We start from the raw sequence: 16,339 nt of genomic DNA, 5'->3' as shown, positions 1-16,339 counted from the left end.
TATAATTATGCAATCCAGCACATATTTTTTTTAAACCTCTATGTAATTGTGAGAGGTTTTATCTTTTTGACTGAATTTTTGCTTGTTGCTTTTATTGAGCTTGAGTTACTTAGAAGAAAATTCATAGTATGGCCAGAGTCAGAGCAGGTATTAATTGGCCAGGTAGGAGGATTCCACCTAGTAATATTAAGAGTCACCTGAACAGGACTGAGCTTTTTTGTAAAATAATTTTTTAAGGGTGATTTAATTAGAGCCTTGGAGTAGAGAAATCCATCAAGGTAATCTAGAGGTACTAGATGCAGGTAACTGTCCAAAAACCAATAATTGGGTTGGTTTTTAAAACTAGCACAGGATCACATCCATGATAGAAAAACATCTGATTTATATGCAAAGGTCTAAGAAGTTAACAAAACATTACGAGTGATCATACAAATCAGGTTCAGCATTTTGGGTAAGGTGCTTACTTTTGATGTCTTTTTTTTTTCCCCTCTGTTCTGGTGCAGGTGTAGCTTTCTTTGAACATTATTTTAAGGTAAGTTTGAGATCAGCAGTTCTCTTTTATAGACCAGTCTGGGATAGTGGCCTTTAGAAGTGAGAATTAATTCAAGAGTCAAGTTCCCTTCAGTTTTACTGTGCATGAGCTAGTTAAGAGCACCTAATAAAGTTTTCTATCCAGGTTGGATACAGCCCATTTGGGTATATATAATTCCCTGTTTGCAGGTCATGGGCATCTGATTTTTATACAAAGATTATTGACACAAGCTTTAGAAACAAAAGAGTGTTGTTTTTTTTCCCAAATAATTGAATTAACTTTACATTAATATAGCATGATAGCAAGGAACTATCTGGGAAGTGAGTTAGTAAATACAGATCTTCATTAACAAAACTGGAATTTAACATTTATTGAAACAATCTTTTTTAAAATTACCCTTATTTTTAGCAGATATATTCAACAAATTAAGACTAATTTGTTGCAAAATAAGTTTGGCTTACAAATTTAATGTTTATTGAAATGTAATTTTATAAAAATAACACTTTTACCAAATATATTTAAATTAAGACTAATTTGCTGCAAAATAAGTTTGGTTTAAAAATTTAACATTTATTGAAACCTAACTTTTTAAAAATAACACCTTTACCAAACATATTTAATTAAGACTAATTTGTTGCAAAATAAGCTTGGTTTAAGAAAAAAACTTGACCTGATAATCTATATAAATATAATTGATTATATAGGCTTTCACCATATTAAAATTTTTAATAAGGAGTTTTAAACTGAAGCTTAAAAAAAAAAACCTCTTAGGGCTAGGAAGCTTACACCAAGGGCTTATTACATGTTTTACCTACAGATCTAAGTGAATTTCTCCCTACAAAGTCCTCAAAAATACCTTGAGGTTTTTGTACCTGTTGGTGAGGTAGCTTTCCTAATTTATCTGAGAAAGTTGCTGAAAACCTAAGAGTTTACAATCTTTGGAGGGAGCAGATAGAGAAAAAAGATTAATGTCTTAACTTTGCTTACAAAAGTATGATTACCAAATTACTATAAGTCATAATTAATTTGAGGGGAAGTTTTTCCTTACATCTGGAAAACACAGATTCAACCCAGTAATTATTTAGGCAGAAACCATGAAAATTATAACCATCTTTACCAGTGTACTCAGCCCTTTTGTTAACTTACTTTTTCTTAACAGTTTATGAAGCCATCAGGTTTCTCATTAGGATTTTTAAATTTCTTACCCAGTTCAGCATTATGGTCTGAAAGTTAGAAACTTATATTTATTTAAAAGTTTTTTTTTGTTAATCTTTTTGAAGAGGAAGCATTTTTTTGCAAAGGCATCAGAATAAAACCATAACTGCATATCAACAAAAGACTTAAGTCACATTTAAATTTGATTACAATACAATCGACAAAATAACTTGGTTACTGCTGTGATATACAACACTTGCAGATAATAACTAGAATTATGACTGATAACATTTTACCAGGATATGTCAGCATTTTAGGAACTCCGTATAAATTTTAGAATATTTATATTAATAACATTTACCATACAATATAACCTGAGATTTATTACTCATTTTATAATACTTCCCATGTAATTTAACATAGCAAATGAACCTAATTAGTTGAATATCTCTCATTGGGATGTTTCAGGAGCACTGTGAAGCATCCCAAAGTTAGCTAGAGGTCAAAAAGACTTCATTAGGATTTGATTTATGAAATTTTGTCAAAGAATATTAAAAGGATTTAGAACAATTAGTCAGTTAAGATCATAAGTTACTGTAAAACAATAGTTATTTACTTAGCCAAAGTAACAATAAGAGATTTCAAAGGTATATACAGAGCAGCTAGCTTAAAAGTAAAAAATTTAAAATCTGATATTAAAGGCAGTTGAACATTTTAAGAAAACTTGTACCATGCACAAAATTTTTTTTTTCGGGGTCCACTTTCCACAAACCTTTTTTCAACCATCACTTAATTTGCCCATCCAAAAACAGTCACCTGTAACTCAGATCTATTTCCTTCTTTTAAAATAAAATGCAATTCCACTCCTCACACCTTCTTTACTGAAAACACAAATCCTACTTTACTTAAGGAACCATGAACTGACCTTTATATTAGCATTTATATTAGCACTGTGAGCATAAATACCAGTGATAGTTTAAAAAAAAAAATTTGCTTTCTTACAGAGAACATCTTAGGATGGCACCAAACATATTTATTAATAGTTGAAATATCTCCAGTTTTTCTGTAAGAGGAAGCCAGTATATAGTTATTAATGTTTTGTATCTTATTTTATTTGGGAGTGACCTAGATGTTCAATGGGCTTCCCTGGTGGCTCAAAAGGTAAAGCGTCTGTCTGCAATGCTGGAGACCTGGGTTCGATCCCTGGGTCGGGAAGATCCCCTGGAGAAGGAAATGGCAACCCTCTCCAGTACTCTTGCCTGGAAAATCCCATGGACAGAGGAGCCTGGTAGGCTACAGTCCACGGGGTCGCAAAGAGCAGACATGACTGAGCGACTTTACTTACTAGATGTTCAATAAACTTCCTTTACTTAATTTAGCACAGCCCTAGAAATTTAATTTAGCAAAATTTAGAAAGACTAAATAGAAATCTTTAAAGCACAATTATTTTTAGTAGAAGTTATTTAAAGCTTTTATTTTACTTACATTTTCTGTCCTTAAAAGTTTCTTTACACTGAGTTTCTTTCCTTGCTAACAAAATTGCAACAGATATAATAAGATTTTATTTAGTTATGCTAAACCTAGGCACAATGAAAGTATTATAATGGATTATTATATTGATGACTTTAAAATATGTTTATATTAGATTGACAAACTTTAACATTAATACCAGGTACTAATTTAATATTGGATATTTTTCAGTTTATATGAAACTGAAACTTATTTAGTTTAATTTTCTTTTTTTTCTTTTTGGTAAAGATTTTTTATTTTTTCTTAATATATATTTATTTTATTGAGGTATCGTTGACTTGCAATGTTTCAGGTATATAGCAAGGTGATTTACTTAACGTGTGTGTGTGTTAGTTGCTTGAGTTGTGTCCAACTCTTTGCGACTCCATGAACTGTAGCCCACCACGCTCCCCTGTCCATGGAATTCTCCAGGCCAGAATACTGGAGTGGGTTGCCATGCCCTTCTCCAGGGGATCTTCCTGACCCAGGGATCGAACCCAGGTCTCCCACATTGCAAGCAGATTCTTTACCGTTTGAGCTACCCTGGAAGCCCCAATTCAGTTACACATATACACATATATTATTTTTGAAATTATTTTCCATTATAGATTATTACAAGATATTGACTATAGTTCCTTAAGCTATAAAGTAAACCTTTGTTTCTTGTTGCATATCTAGTTTTTTAAAATGAGAAATCTAGCATTCTATTCATACTTTGTCAAACAAGTGGGATCAAAATGTCATAAATTTTTCAGCTAGGCAAAAATTCATAGTTTTTTCTAAAATATATATTATATACATACTTTATATATATATTTGTATACAAAAGCTTTTTTTACTATTCTTGATAAAGGCTTGAGTAAGAACGTTAAAAAAAAGAAGAGATGGAGAAATTGAAAAAAATGAAATGGGAGCACTGAATATGAAACAGGAAAAGTGAAACAAGCTAGATAAAAGTAAAAGATCATCATATAGTCCAGTTGTTTTTAAACATGGTTGCTCACTAGAAACACATCTAGAGCTCTGGAGAAAAAGAAGCAATACCCGGGCATTTGTATTTTTCAAAAAAGTTCTGATATGCATATGGGTTTTAAAAAGTGATTATAAAAAAAAAGTGATTATAGGTTTTTCCATTAGATCCTAGTTTTGGTGATATAGAGGTCTATTATTTTTCTGTTGACCAATCATGACACAATGGTCTTAAGAGATTAATAGTTACATAATCACAATAGCAAAAAATGCTTATCGGTTTTCACAATAGCCAGACAAAAAATAAAAAATAATTATGATTACAAGCCATAATGGGATAATGATTAACCTAACAATATAAAATACTTGCATACAATTTGGGGAGTCAAGCAGAGTGATGTGGTAAATGGAATTGCATAAATGCATGTGTATTCGTCTTCCCAGCCAATCTATGTCTTTTGGTTGGTGCCTTTGGTAATTATCAATGTGTATCTCATTACAGTTTTCTTAATTGTCTTGGGTTTATTTTCTGTAGGTCTTTTCCATCTCTTGTGTTTCTTGTCTAAAGAAGTTCCTTTAACATTTGTTCTACAGCTGGTTTGGTGATGCTGAATTTTCTTAACTTTTGCTTATCTGGAAAATTTGATTTCTCCATCAAATCTGAATGAGAGTCTTTCTGGGTAGAGTGTTCTAGGTTGTAGGTTCTTCCCTTTCATGACTTTAAATATATCATGCCATTCCCTTCTGGCTTGTAGAGTTTCTGCTGAGACATCAGCTGATAGCCTAATGGGAGTTCCCTTATATGTTATTTGTCGTTTTTTCCTTGTTGCTTTTAATATTTTACCTCTGTCTTTATTTTTTGTCAGTTTGATTACTATGTGTCTTGGTGGGTTCCTCCCTGGGTTTTTCAGCTTGAAGTGAAGTGAAAGTTGCTCAGTCATGTCCGACTGTTTGCGACCCTGTGGACTACACAGTCCAGGGAATTCTCCAGGCCAAATACTGGAGTGGGTAGCCTTTCCCTTCTCCAAGGGATCTTCCAACCCAGGGATAGAACCCAGTTCTCTCGCATTGTAGGCAGATTCTTTACCACTGAGCCATAAGGGAAGCCCACTTTTTCTTTTATTTACAATTTTCTTATATTTTTTTCAGCTAAATTTTCTTGTATTTAAAATTGTTTGATTTGTAAATGTTTACTTTTTTCTGGGCCAATAAAGTTGAGCTCATTTACAAATTAACTTTGGCAATACTGTCCAAATGTTAGGGGAAGAACACTAACTAAAACCGCCCACCTTGGCCAGGCACCATAATAACCATTTACATGAGTTATTTTATCACAGGAGTTCCTAGTAAGGAACATGGAACTGATACGCCACCACCAACCAGAAGAGTTCAGGAAAGGTCAAAAGGAGACACCGTGTGTCTGACCACCTCCCAGAATCCTTCTTGCTGGCATCCATCTTGGCTGAGCAACGCATGTGCCACCAGGAAGGACTCTTGAGTCAGAATGACTGGCCAAAGAAAATCCAGAAACTAATTCCATTATCATCAAACCCGAGACTGTGAGCCATGAGGCAGAGCAGTTCTCCTAGGTTCCCTTACCCCACTGCTCTCCACCAGGGTGCCCTTTCCAATAAAATCTCTTTCTTTGTCAGCTCATTTGTCTCTTCAGACAATTCATTTCTGAGTGTGAGATGAGAACCCACTTCTGGGCCCTGGAAGGTGTCCCCCATCCTGCAACACAAAGACAAAGAAAGACACATACTGAGACATACATATATTCAGACAGACACGGCAAGAGATCTGGCTGTATTTTTTTAACTTAGTTTTGAATTAGGTATCTTAATATAAAACTCACTAACTTATAAGAAAGATTTTAAAATGCTTTCTCTGTTCTGTTTTGCTTTTTTCAGTTTTAGGATTTAGAGATGGCCTGGGTGGCACAGTGGTAAAGAATCTGCATGCCAATGCAGGAGACACAAGAGATGTGGGTTCAATCCCTCCCCTGGAGAAGGAAATGGCAACCCACTCCAGTATTCTTCCCTGGAAAATTCCATGGACAGAGGAGGTCTGGTGGACTGTAGACCATGGGGACATGACTGAGAACACATGCACAAGTCATAGATAAGGTAAGTGATCATGTTCTCCTCATTTGGACTTATTCCTCTAGGCGTCTGTGTGTGGGTGTGTGCCCATGCTCAATGGTGTCTGACTCTTTGAAATATTATGGACTGAAGCCCACCAGGCTCCTCTCTCCATGGGATTGCCCAGGCAAGAATACTGGAGTGGGTTGCCATTTCCTCCTCCAGGGGATCTTTCTGCCCAGGTACCAAACCCACACCTCCTGCATTGGCAGTTGGATTCTTTATCACTTGAGCCACTTGGGAAGCCCATATTCCCTTAGTACATACATATATATATATATATATATATATATATATATATATATATATATATATATATATATATTTTAAGCCAACTTTCTCTACTGGTTGGTTCCAATCAGTAGAGAAAGTTAGCTTGAAAAAAAAAAGGAGATCATTCCTGGTTGTTCATTGGAAGGACTGATGTTGAAGCTGAAACTCCAATATTTTGGCTACCTGATGCGAAGAGCTGACTCATTTGAAAAGACCCTGATGCTGGGAAAGATTGAGGGCAGGAGGAGAAGGGGATGACAGAGGATGAGATGGCATCACTGACACAATGGACGTGGGTTTGGATGGACTCCGGGAGTTGGTGATGGACAGGGAGGCCTGGCGTGCTGAGGTTCACGGGGTTGCAAAGAGTCAGACATGACTGAGCGACTGAACTGAACTGAAACTGGTTGGGGGTTGGTTAACCTTTGACTGGCATTGTGCACTTATATTGGTGCAATTAAAGGTTGATAACTTTTATAGATACCCCCTTTTCTTTCTTTTAATGGTTCTGAAAAGTTGGTCAGCCAGTGTAACAAGCATTAATGTGTAACACAGACAAACCTAGATTGTTTTCTTTTGACTAGAGTAGCCAAATCCTCATCTAAGCCTTCTAAGAGGCAGACTAGTAGAGGTGATGGAATTTCAGTCGAGCTATTTCAAATCCTAAAAGATGATGCTGTGAAAGTGCTGCACTCAATATGCCAGCAAGTTTGGAAAACTCATCAGTGGCCACAGGACTGGAAAAGGTCAGCTTTCATTCCAATCTCAAAGAAAGGCAATGCCAAAGAATGCTCAAACTACCACACAATTGCACTCATCTCACACACTAGTAAAGTAATGCTCAAAATTCTCCAAGCCAGGCTTCAACAATATGTGAACCGTGAACTTCCAGATGTTCAAGCTGGATTTAGAAAAGGCAGAGGAACCACAGATCAAATTGCCAACATCTGCTGGATCATCAAAAAAGCAGGAGAGTTCCAGAAAAACATCTACTGCTTTATTGACTACACCAAAGCCTTTGACTGTGTGGATCACAACTGTGGAAAACTCTGAAAGAGATGGGAATACCAGACCACCTGACCTGCCTCTTGAGAAATCTGTATGCAGATTAAGAAGCAACAGTTAGAATTGGACCTGGAACAACAGACTGGTTGCAAATAGGAAAAGGAGTACGTCAAGGCTGTATATCATCACTGTGCTTATTTAATTTATATGCAGAGTACATCATGAGAAATGCTGGGCTGGATGAAGCACAAGCTGGAATCAACATTGCTGGGAGAAATATCAATAATCTCCGATATGCAGAAGATACCACCCTTACGGCAGAAAGTGAAGAAGAACTAAAGAGCCTCTTGATGAAAGTGAAAGAGAGTGAAAAAGTTGGCTTAAAACTCAACATTCAGAAAACTAAGATCTTAGCATCTGGTCCCATCACTTCATGGGAAATAGATGGGGAAACAGTGGAAACAGTGGCAGACTTTCTTGGGGGGGCTCCAAAGTCACTGCAGATGGTGATTGCAGCCATGAAATTAAAAGACGCTTACTCCTTGGAAGGAAAGTTATGACCAACCTAGACATCATATTAAAAAGCAGAGACATTACTTTGCCAACAAAGGCCCATGTAGTCAAGGCTATGGTTTTTCCAGTAGTCATGTATGGATGTGAGAGTTGGACTATAAAGAAAGCTGAGCACTGAAGAATTGATGTTTTTGAACTGTGGTGTTGGAGAAGACGCTTGAGAGTCCCTTGGACTGCAAGGAGATCCAACCAGTCCATCCTAAAGAAGATCAGTCCTGGGTGTTCATTGGACGGACTGATGCTGAAGCTGAAACTCCAGTACTTTGGCCACCTGATGTGAAGAGTTGACTCATTTGAAAAGACCCTGATGCTGGGAAAGATTGAAGGCGGTAGGAGAAAGGGACAACCGAGGATGAGATGGTTGGAGGGCTTCACTGACTCAATGGACATGAGTTTGAGTGGACTTCGGGAGTTGGTGATGGACAGGGAGGCCTGGTGTGCTGCAGTTCACGGGGTTGCAAAGAGTTGGACACGACCAAGCGACTAAGCTGAACTGAACTGAAGAGGCAGACTTAAGTAAAGGATCATTTTGGTGGTTAGAGAATGACTTAGATGTCAAGTCAGAATATTGTTTCAAAGTTTTTGTTTTGTTTTAATCCTCCTTTCCTGGGGACAGGGGAGCAGCAGGAGGTAGAAGAGTTGGGAGAGATAAAAGAGAGAGAGACAGCATCTGGCCAAGCAATTCAGATTGAAGAAAATATGAGAGTGAGAGACAGAATCAGTGACAGACTGTTAGCAGCCTTTTTTTGTTCTGCAGTTTTAAGAGAAGCTTCTAGATACCAATCAAAGTAAGCATTCCATCCAGTCTGTTTGACATTATGACCAGCTTTTTCTAACTCTGTGCCCGTAAATATTAATTTTGGAATATCAAAAGAACTCCAATTTGGTCATTTTTGGTTGGGATCTCTTTTAGTATAATTTCCCCAAATAAGTAAGTACTTGCAAGTATAAGTTTTGTACATACATAACCCTGGCTGAGGTTTTAGTTAAGAGGCTGGCTGTCTGATGCCCCTTGTAAAAGCATCAGATCAGCCTCTTAAGTGACCATTCAGCACCGACAAGTCAGTCTCCTACAGCTGAGCAAACCCTGGTATCTTTCAACCAGCCCCCACCAGTATATTTTAATGGAATGTGTATTCCTTGGCCAAGCCCAAGCCAGTATCTTTCCCCTGGATGATGGGTGGGGGTGGTATTCTCCTAGTATCTTTCAACCAGCACCCGCTCAAAGTGTCTTTCACTTCCAACTGGTCATATATTCCTCAGTATCTTTCTACCGAGCCCCACTCAGTGTTTCCACACTGAGTTTCCACACTGGATTTCCACACTGAGTTTCCACACTCAGTGGGTATGCCCCAGTATCTTTCAACTGGGCCACCTGCAGTATCTGTCAGCTGAGAAGAGGGCAGGTTATCTGCTCCACTACCAAATAAAACTCAGGATCATCAACCAATACCGGAAATCTGAGAGCCAGGAGATACTTACCCAATTTGTCTGGACTGTCCAAGGAGGCAGATGGGCAGATGGTGCCAAGGCTCTAGTTCCTCGAAGAGTTTAGGTGAAGGGAAGTCCATTCTGGGTCCCTTCGTCAGTTGCCATAACTGTTCACTTAAAGGAAATTGCAACATGAGAATTGCGAGTTAAGCTTTATTTGGGGCAAAATGAGGACTACAGCCTGGGGGAGCAGTTTCTCAGGGCTATCTGAGATGCTGTCTCCTGGACTGCAGTCCTCATTTTGCCCCAAATAAAACTTAACTTGCAACTCTCACATTCTGCATTTTTTAAAAGTTGACATTCCCTTTCCTTGCTGCTATGGCTGGGCTCCAGGACTACAATGGAAGGATATATTTTGCTCTAATAGCAGTTGATTATCTAGCACTTACTGTGACCAGACCTGGTGCTAAGCACTTTTCATCGAAGGGGATCAGAAGATGCCAGTTTGGTATAAGGATTATTTTGAGCTGAAAGCAACTGAGATGTAGCAGATGTGGAAAGACTTCTCTGTTCTTCCTTGTCTGCCTGAAAGCAGGGCACCAATTTCCCATTATGAAGGTGTCCTCCCCCACCAAGAAGGGAAGAGTAACTCTAATCTCTGGAGATGGAGAGTGACATCAAGATGAGTCTGCATAGACAGACCTTATTAAAACACCCTTTATCTTCCATTAGTTCCCCCATATATCTCCTAGTTACTTCCCCACAGTTTATCATCCCCTGAAGCTCAAGTCTCCTTTCCTTTGTTAAAATGGGTGTATAAGACCCCAAGTCTAACCAATTCTTTGAGTTTCACTTCTCTTCTGTGAACTCATATAAATATTAATAAAAAAATTTTCTTTTCTCCTTTTAATCTACTTTTCATTAGTTTAATATTGCACAGCCCCAGGCAGTAAACCTAAGAGAGTAAAGAAAAAGGTTTTCCTCTCTGACAAAATATATCATCATGTCTTTGAATCCTCATCCCTCTCAGTAAAGAAGGTTCTATTATCCCAGCATGAAAAGTGAAAGTGAAGAGTGTTAGTAGCGTCTGACTCTTTGTGACCCCATGGACTGTAGTCTGCCAGACTCCTCTGTCCATGGAATTCTCCAGGCAAGAATACAGGAGTGGGTTGCTATTCCCTTCTACAGGGGATATTCCTGACCTAGGGATTGAACCTAGGTCTCCTGCATTGCAAGCAGACTCCTTACCATCTGATCATCTGAGCCACCAAGGAAGCCCCAGCATACTGATACAGAAACTGACCTAAGAAATGTTAAGGAACTGATCCAAGGTCAAGTAGCTAATAGGGAGCAGGTCCAGAATTAAAAGACTCAGGTCTATATGACTACACAGCCTCTTCATCTAACAATTATGCTGTAATCCCAGCATGATGGTAAGATAGTCTAACAGTGCCAGTAGACACAGATTAGGGTGCCAGGAACCCTGTAACCTAATACTGTCCTGCCACTATCAACAATAAAGGTAATCATGTAAATGTTTGTGCTGTTTTCTGTTCTGTTATTGTTCAGTCACTCAGTCGTGTCCAACTCTTTGAGACCCCATGGTCTCAAAGCATGCCAGGCTTCCCTGTCCTTCACCATCTTCCGGAGCTTGCTCAAACTCACGTCCATTGAGTCGGTGATGCCATCCAACCATCTCATCCTCTGTCATCCCCTTCTCCTCCTGCCTTCAATCCTTCCCAGCGTCAGGGTCTTTTCCAATGAATCAGTTCTTCGCATCAGGTGGCCAAAGTATTGGAGTTTCAGCTTCAGCCTCAGTCCTTCCAATGAATATTCAGGACTGATCTCCTTTAGGATGGACTGGTTGGATCTCCTTGCAGTCCAAGGGACTCTCAAGAGTCTTCTCCAACACCACAGTTCAAAAGCATCAATTCTTCGGCACTCAGCCCTCTTTATGGTCCAACTGTCAAACCTGTACATGACTAAATTGCATGAGACAAAGTATGGCTTTGGATTATGGGCTGAATTTTATTTCCTCCAAAATTCTTATGCTGAAGTCTTAACTCCGAACACCTTAGAATGCTATTTTATTTGGAGATAAGATCTTTAAAGAGGTAATTAAATTGAAAGAAAGTAATCGGGTGAGTCCTAATCTAATCTGACCAGCATCCCTTTAAGAAGATGAAATAAAGACACAGATTTACATAGAAGAAAGACCATGTGAAGACAACCAACTATACACCCAGTGGAGAGGCCTTAGAAGAAATTACTCCCGTAATACCTTGATCTCAGGCTTCTATCCTCCAGAATTGTGGGAAAAGAAGTTTCTATTGTTTAAACCAGTCCATCTGTAGTACTTTGTTATGGCAGCCTTAGTAAATGAGCACAATCATATAATCTATCTGCCTTATCAACACACACTTTTAAAATTCCTGTTATGTCCTAGGTGCTATTCTAATTTCCTTTATCTATCTTGAAATAGCAATGATTACTACCTTCCAGTAGTGAGCCCACAAGCCAAACCACAGATATTTAAATTCTGTGGTTACCAGAAAATGAAACAGAGGTCCTTTCAGTTCTGTTAAATGCAAAACAAATACCTATGCAACCAGGTGTGGACTGCAAGGGCTGCATTTGACATGAACCAAGTTGGTCAACTGCTTTAATTTGAAAAAGGAAAAGTAAGCAGCAGATCTCCTGCTGATGGCCTTATTTTGAGCAGGTGAATACTCTCTTCTTAGTGTGTAACTCAGCTGGCTCAGACTTGACAAAACTGCAATGACCAACTTACTGTTTGCATGCATGCTAAGTTGTTTCAGTTGTGTGTGACTCTTTGCGACCCTATGGACTGTAGCCCTCCAGGCTCCTCTGTTCATGGGCTTCTCTAGGCAAGAATACTGGAGTGGGTTGCCATGCCCTCCTCCAGGAGGTCTTCGTGACCCAGAGATCAGATCCACATCTCTATATCTATTGCAATGGAAGGTGGGTTTTTTTAAATCACTAGGGCCACCTGGGAACCACCCAACTTACTATTTACCCAATCTCAAAGCACTAAGCCACTGAAGGAGGCCCCATGGAGAGCCATCTCTGATAGAGAAGATGAGAAGAGGGTCAACTGAACTCCCCAGCTTATGTGGAGAAGGTTCAGGAGAATGTTGTGGGTGAGATGAGGTGGGAAGAAAAGATGGAGAGAGACACATTAGCTATGGCAGGAGAGAAATGTAAAGAAATGGTAGAGACATTTAGAAAGGTTTTTTGGTGTGCGATGTTACAGCCTAGAGATCTCTTCAAGAAAATTAGAGATACCAAGGGAATATTTCATGCAAAGATGGGCACAGTAAAGGACAGAAATGGTATGGACCTGATAGAAGCAGAAGGTATTAAGAAGAGGTGGAAAGAACACACAGAACTGTACATAAAAGATCTTCATGACCCAGATAACCATGATGGTGTGATCATTCACACTCACCTAGAGCCAGACATCCTAGAATATGAAGTCAGGTGGGCCTTAGGAAGCATCACTACAAACAAAGCTGGTGGAGGTGATGGAATTCCAGTTGAGCTATTTCAAATCCTAAAAGAGGATGGTGTGAAAGTGCTGCACTCAGTATGTCAGCAAATGTGGAAAACTCAGCAGTGGCCACAGGACTGGAAAAGGTCAGTTTTCATTCCAATCCCAAAGAAAGGCAATGCCAAAGAATGCTCAAACTACCACACAATTGCACTCATCTCACATGCTAGTAAAGTAATGCTTAAAATTCTCCAAGCCAGGCTTCAACAATATGTGAACCGTGAACTTCCAGATGTTCAAGCTGGTTTTAGAAAAGGCAGAGGAACCAGAGATCAAATTGCCAACATCTGCTGGATCATCGAAAAAGCAAGATAGTTCCAGAAAAACATCTATTTCTGCTTTATTGACTATGCCAAAGCCTTTGACTGTGTGGATCACAATAAGCTGTGGAAAATTGTGAAAGAGATGGGAATACCAGACCACCTGACCTCCCTCTTGAGAAACCTGTATGCAGATTAAGAAGCAACAATTAGAAATGGACGTGGAACAACAGACTGGTTCTGAATAGGAAAAGGAGGACGTCAAGGCTGTATACTGTCACCCTGCTTATTTAACTTATATGTAGAGTACATCATGGGAAATGCTGGGCTGGATGAAGCCCAAGCTGGGATCAAGATTGCCGGGAGAAATATCAATAATCTCAGATATGCAGATGACACCATCCTTATGGGAGAAACCAAAGAAGAGCTAAAGAGTCTTTTGATGAAAGTGAAAGAGGAGAGGGAAAAGTTGACTTAAAACTCAACATTCAGAAAACTAAGATCATGGCATTTGGTCCCATCACTTCATTGCAAATAGGTAGGGAAACAGTAGAAACAGTAAGAGACTTTATTTTTGGGGGGCTCCAAAATCACTGCAGATGGTGATTGCAGCCATGAAATTAAAAGACGCTTGCTCCTTGGAAAAAAAGCCATGACCAACCTAGACAGCATATTAAAAAACAGAGACATTACTTTGCCAACAAAGGTCCGTCTAGTCAAGGCTATGGTTTTTCCAGTAGTCATGTATGGATGTGAGAGTTGGACCACAAGGAAAGCTGAGCACCGAAGAATTGATGTTTTTGAACTGTGATGTTGAAGAAGATTCTTTAGAGTTCCTTGGACTGCAAGGAGATCCAACCAGTCCATCTTAAAGGAGATCAGTCCTGAATATTCATTGGAAGGACTGAGGCTGAAGCTGAAACTCCAATACTTTGGCCACCTTATGCGAAGAGCTGACTCATTTGAAAAGACCCTGATGCTGGGAAAGATTGAAGGCAGGAGGAGAAGGGGATGACCGAGGATGAGATGGTTGGATGGCATCACTGACTCAACTGACATGAGTTTGAGTGGACTCCATGAGCTAGTGATGGACAGGGAGGCCTGGCGTGCTGCCACCCATGGGGTCGCTAAGAGTCAGACATGACTGAGTGACTGAATTGAACTGAACTGTGACATACAGATTCCTCTTTAATCTGTGTACAAAAACATTAATAAAGCTCTTCCTTGTTGAAGGGTGCACTGGCTATCAGCCTGTTGACTCTGGACCCATTCCCTGCCTGTGCTCTCTCTGACTGTCTTGAGCTATGAGGTCCAGGCGCTCTTGACCACCAACTCTATATTAGGTTTGCCAGTGAGAGGCACTGGTGGAGACTGGAGTTTGGGAAGAAAGGAGAAGTTAAGGTATTTCTCATCTTTTCGTCTGTATTGGGAGGCATGCCTGGCAGCAGCTGCAACTCCTATATATTAATAACTCCAGCTCTTGCCCTAATAGAGCCCTGATGATTCTAGGGTTTACTGAGTGGTCCCAGCTCCTGGGCTCAGGTAACACTACCTTTTCTATTTATTCTTCTAGCCCAAAGACTGGGTAGTGGCTTCCCAGTTGCTGATTTGGGAGCTGCCTCATCTACCTAGGTTGATCTTTCAACTCCTCTAAGACTTTTATAACTAATTCCCTCTGTTTAATGCCCTCTGTTTAATAACCCTGGTGTGGATTTTGTTTTCCTGGCAGACCCTGGTTGATACAGAGGAGAGACATCTTTTCCCTTGGTTTCTATAATGAGCATTTCTCTAAACACAGGCTTTGTCTCTTGTTGCCCCTTTACTTATTCCATTCCTGGGACTCTGGAGTGAGTAATCTGATTATAATTTTGGAAGAGTCACTGGGCCCGTCGGATCAGTTCTGCTTATTCCTTTTCCAAGTGAGTCTTCCAAAAGAACACAATGTCTCTCTGTACTGAAAATCTTGCCTGTGCAGGCCTGCTCTGGTCCAGCAAGTGTCTGCCTATGGGCAAGTCTGTCTAGTTTCAGCCCATTTGACCACCTGACCTAAAGCCTTGTCTTCTAGCCTGGTCTCTAGAAGTAACAGAGGTGACTCCATTTGCCTTAACTTTATTTCCTCAACTTGCTCCACATGGGAAAGAGGAATACTGTTTATTGAAGCTTCTTCTGAGACCCTAACATTATTCATCAATTGTTTCAGAACTGAGTTTATAGAGTTTTTTATTTTTTTTTTCTTTAAAGATGCTACAAGAATAGGGCAAGACCCAGAGGTGTGGGCACCTGGGCTTAAGTGATTGGCCAAAGTTCCCCTCCTCAGCAATTTTTCTGAAACTCTCCAGCTGGACTCACATGTGTTCCTGAATCAGCCCTACTTCTTGCTCACTTTCTGACTTTGCAGTCCCTCACCTGACAGGTCTAGAGCTATGCCATTGAGCGAGAATATATTTCCTTACGCCATGTTGGTGTGTCTGTCCATGAAGTTGGAATCCCACCATATGTTGTTGCTGTTATAAGCGGAGTCCTGCTGTATTTGGGTATCAGTAAAGCTGACATCTAGTGTAGGCTTCTCCTGATTTCTAGAATCACCGGTACACTGAACTCCCAATACTAGAGTCCTGCCTCTCTTACGACATGTTCTCCTGTAGTGGTCCCTGTTGTTCTCCCTGTAACCTAGATGCTTTGGAACCATCAGCACACTTTGAATACATACACACATGCACATACACCCTTAATCCCATAGGGCATACTTTGTTCAAGTCTTTTTCTTCATAGGCTTCTCAGCTCTCATGTATATCAAGGATGCAAATACATGAACCAGGGAGTATAATCTCCAAAATTCACTCTCCAGAACTATCTGAGCCTCAGCCATGACCTTGTGTTTGTGTATGTTTTAAAACTTGAGCCCCAGGAGAAATGTCCT

General features: G+C 39.6%; 1 protein-coding gene across 1 annotated transcript in view; it reads right to left on the bottom strand.

The window, feature by feature from the left end:
• Positions 1–5,297: 5,297 nt before the first annotated feature.
• The window catches only part of PCED1B (PC-esterase domain containing 1B), a 180,261-nt gene continuing 169,219 nt past the window's right edge, over positions 5,298–16,339 (bottom strand). Inside the window, exons 7-8 of the transcript XR_006265421.1 lie at positions 9,640–9,762; positions 5,298–5,896 (exon numbers count right to left, since the gene is read on the bottom strand). The gene's annotated coding sequence lies outside the window, so the exon portion shown is untranslated. The remainder of the gene's footprint in view (positions 5,897–9,639; positions 9,763–16,339) is intronic.

This window comes from Cervus canadensis, chromosome 25 (genome assembly GCF_019320065.1).
Source record: "Cervus canadensis isolate Bull #8, Minnesota chromosome 25, ASM1932006v1, whole genome shotgun sequence".
Classification (NCBI taxonomy): domain Eukaryota; kingdom Metazoa; phylum Chordata; class Mammalia; order Artiodactyla; family Cervidae; genus Cervus; species Cervus canadensis.
Note: the sequence above shows the minus strand (reverse complement) of the source record. Positions and strands in the feature narration are given on the sequence as shown.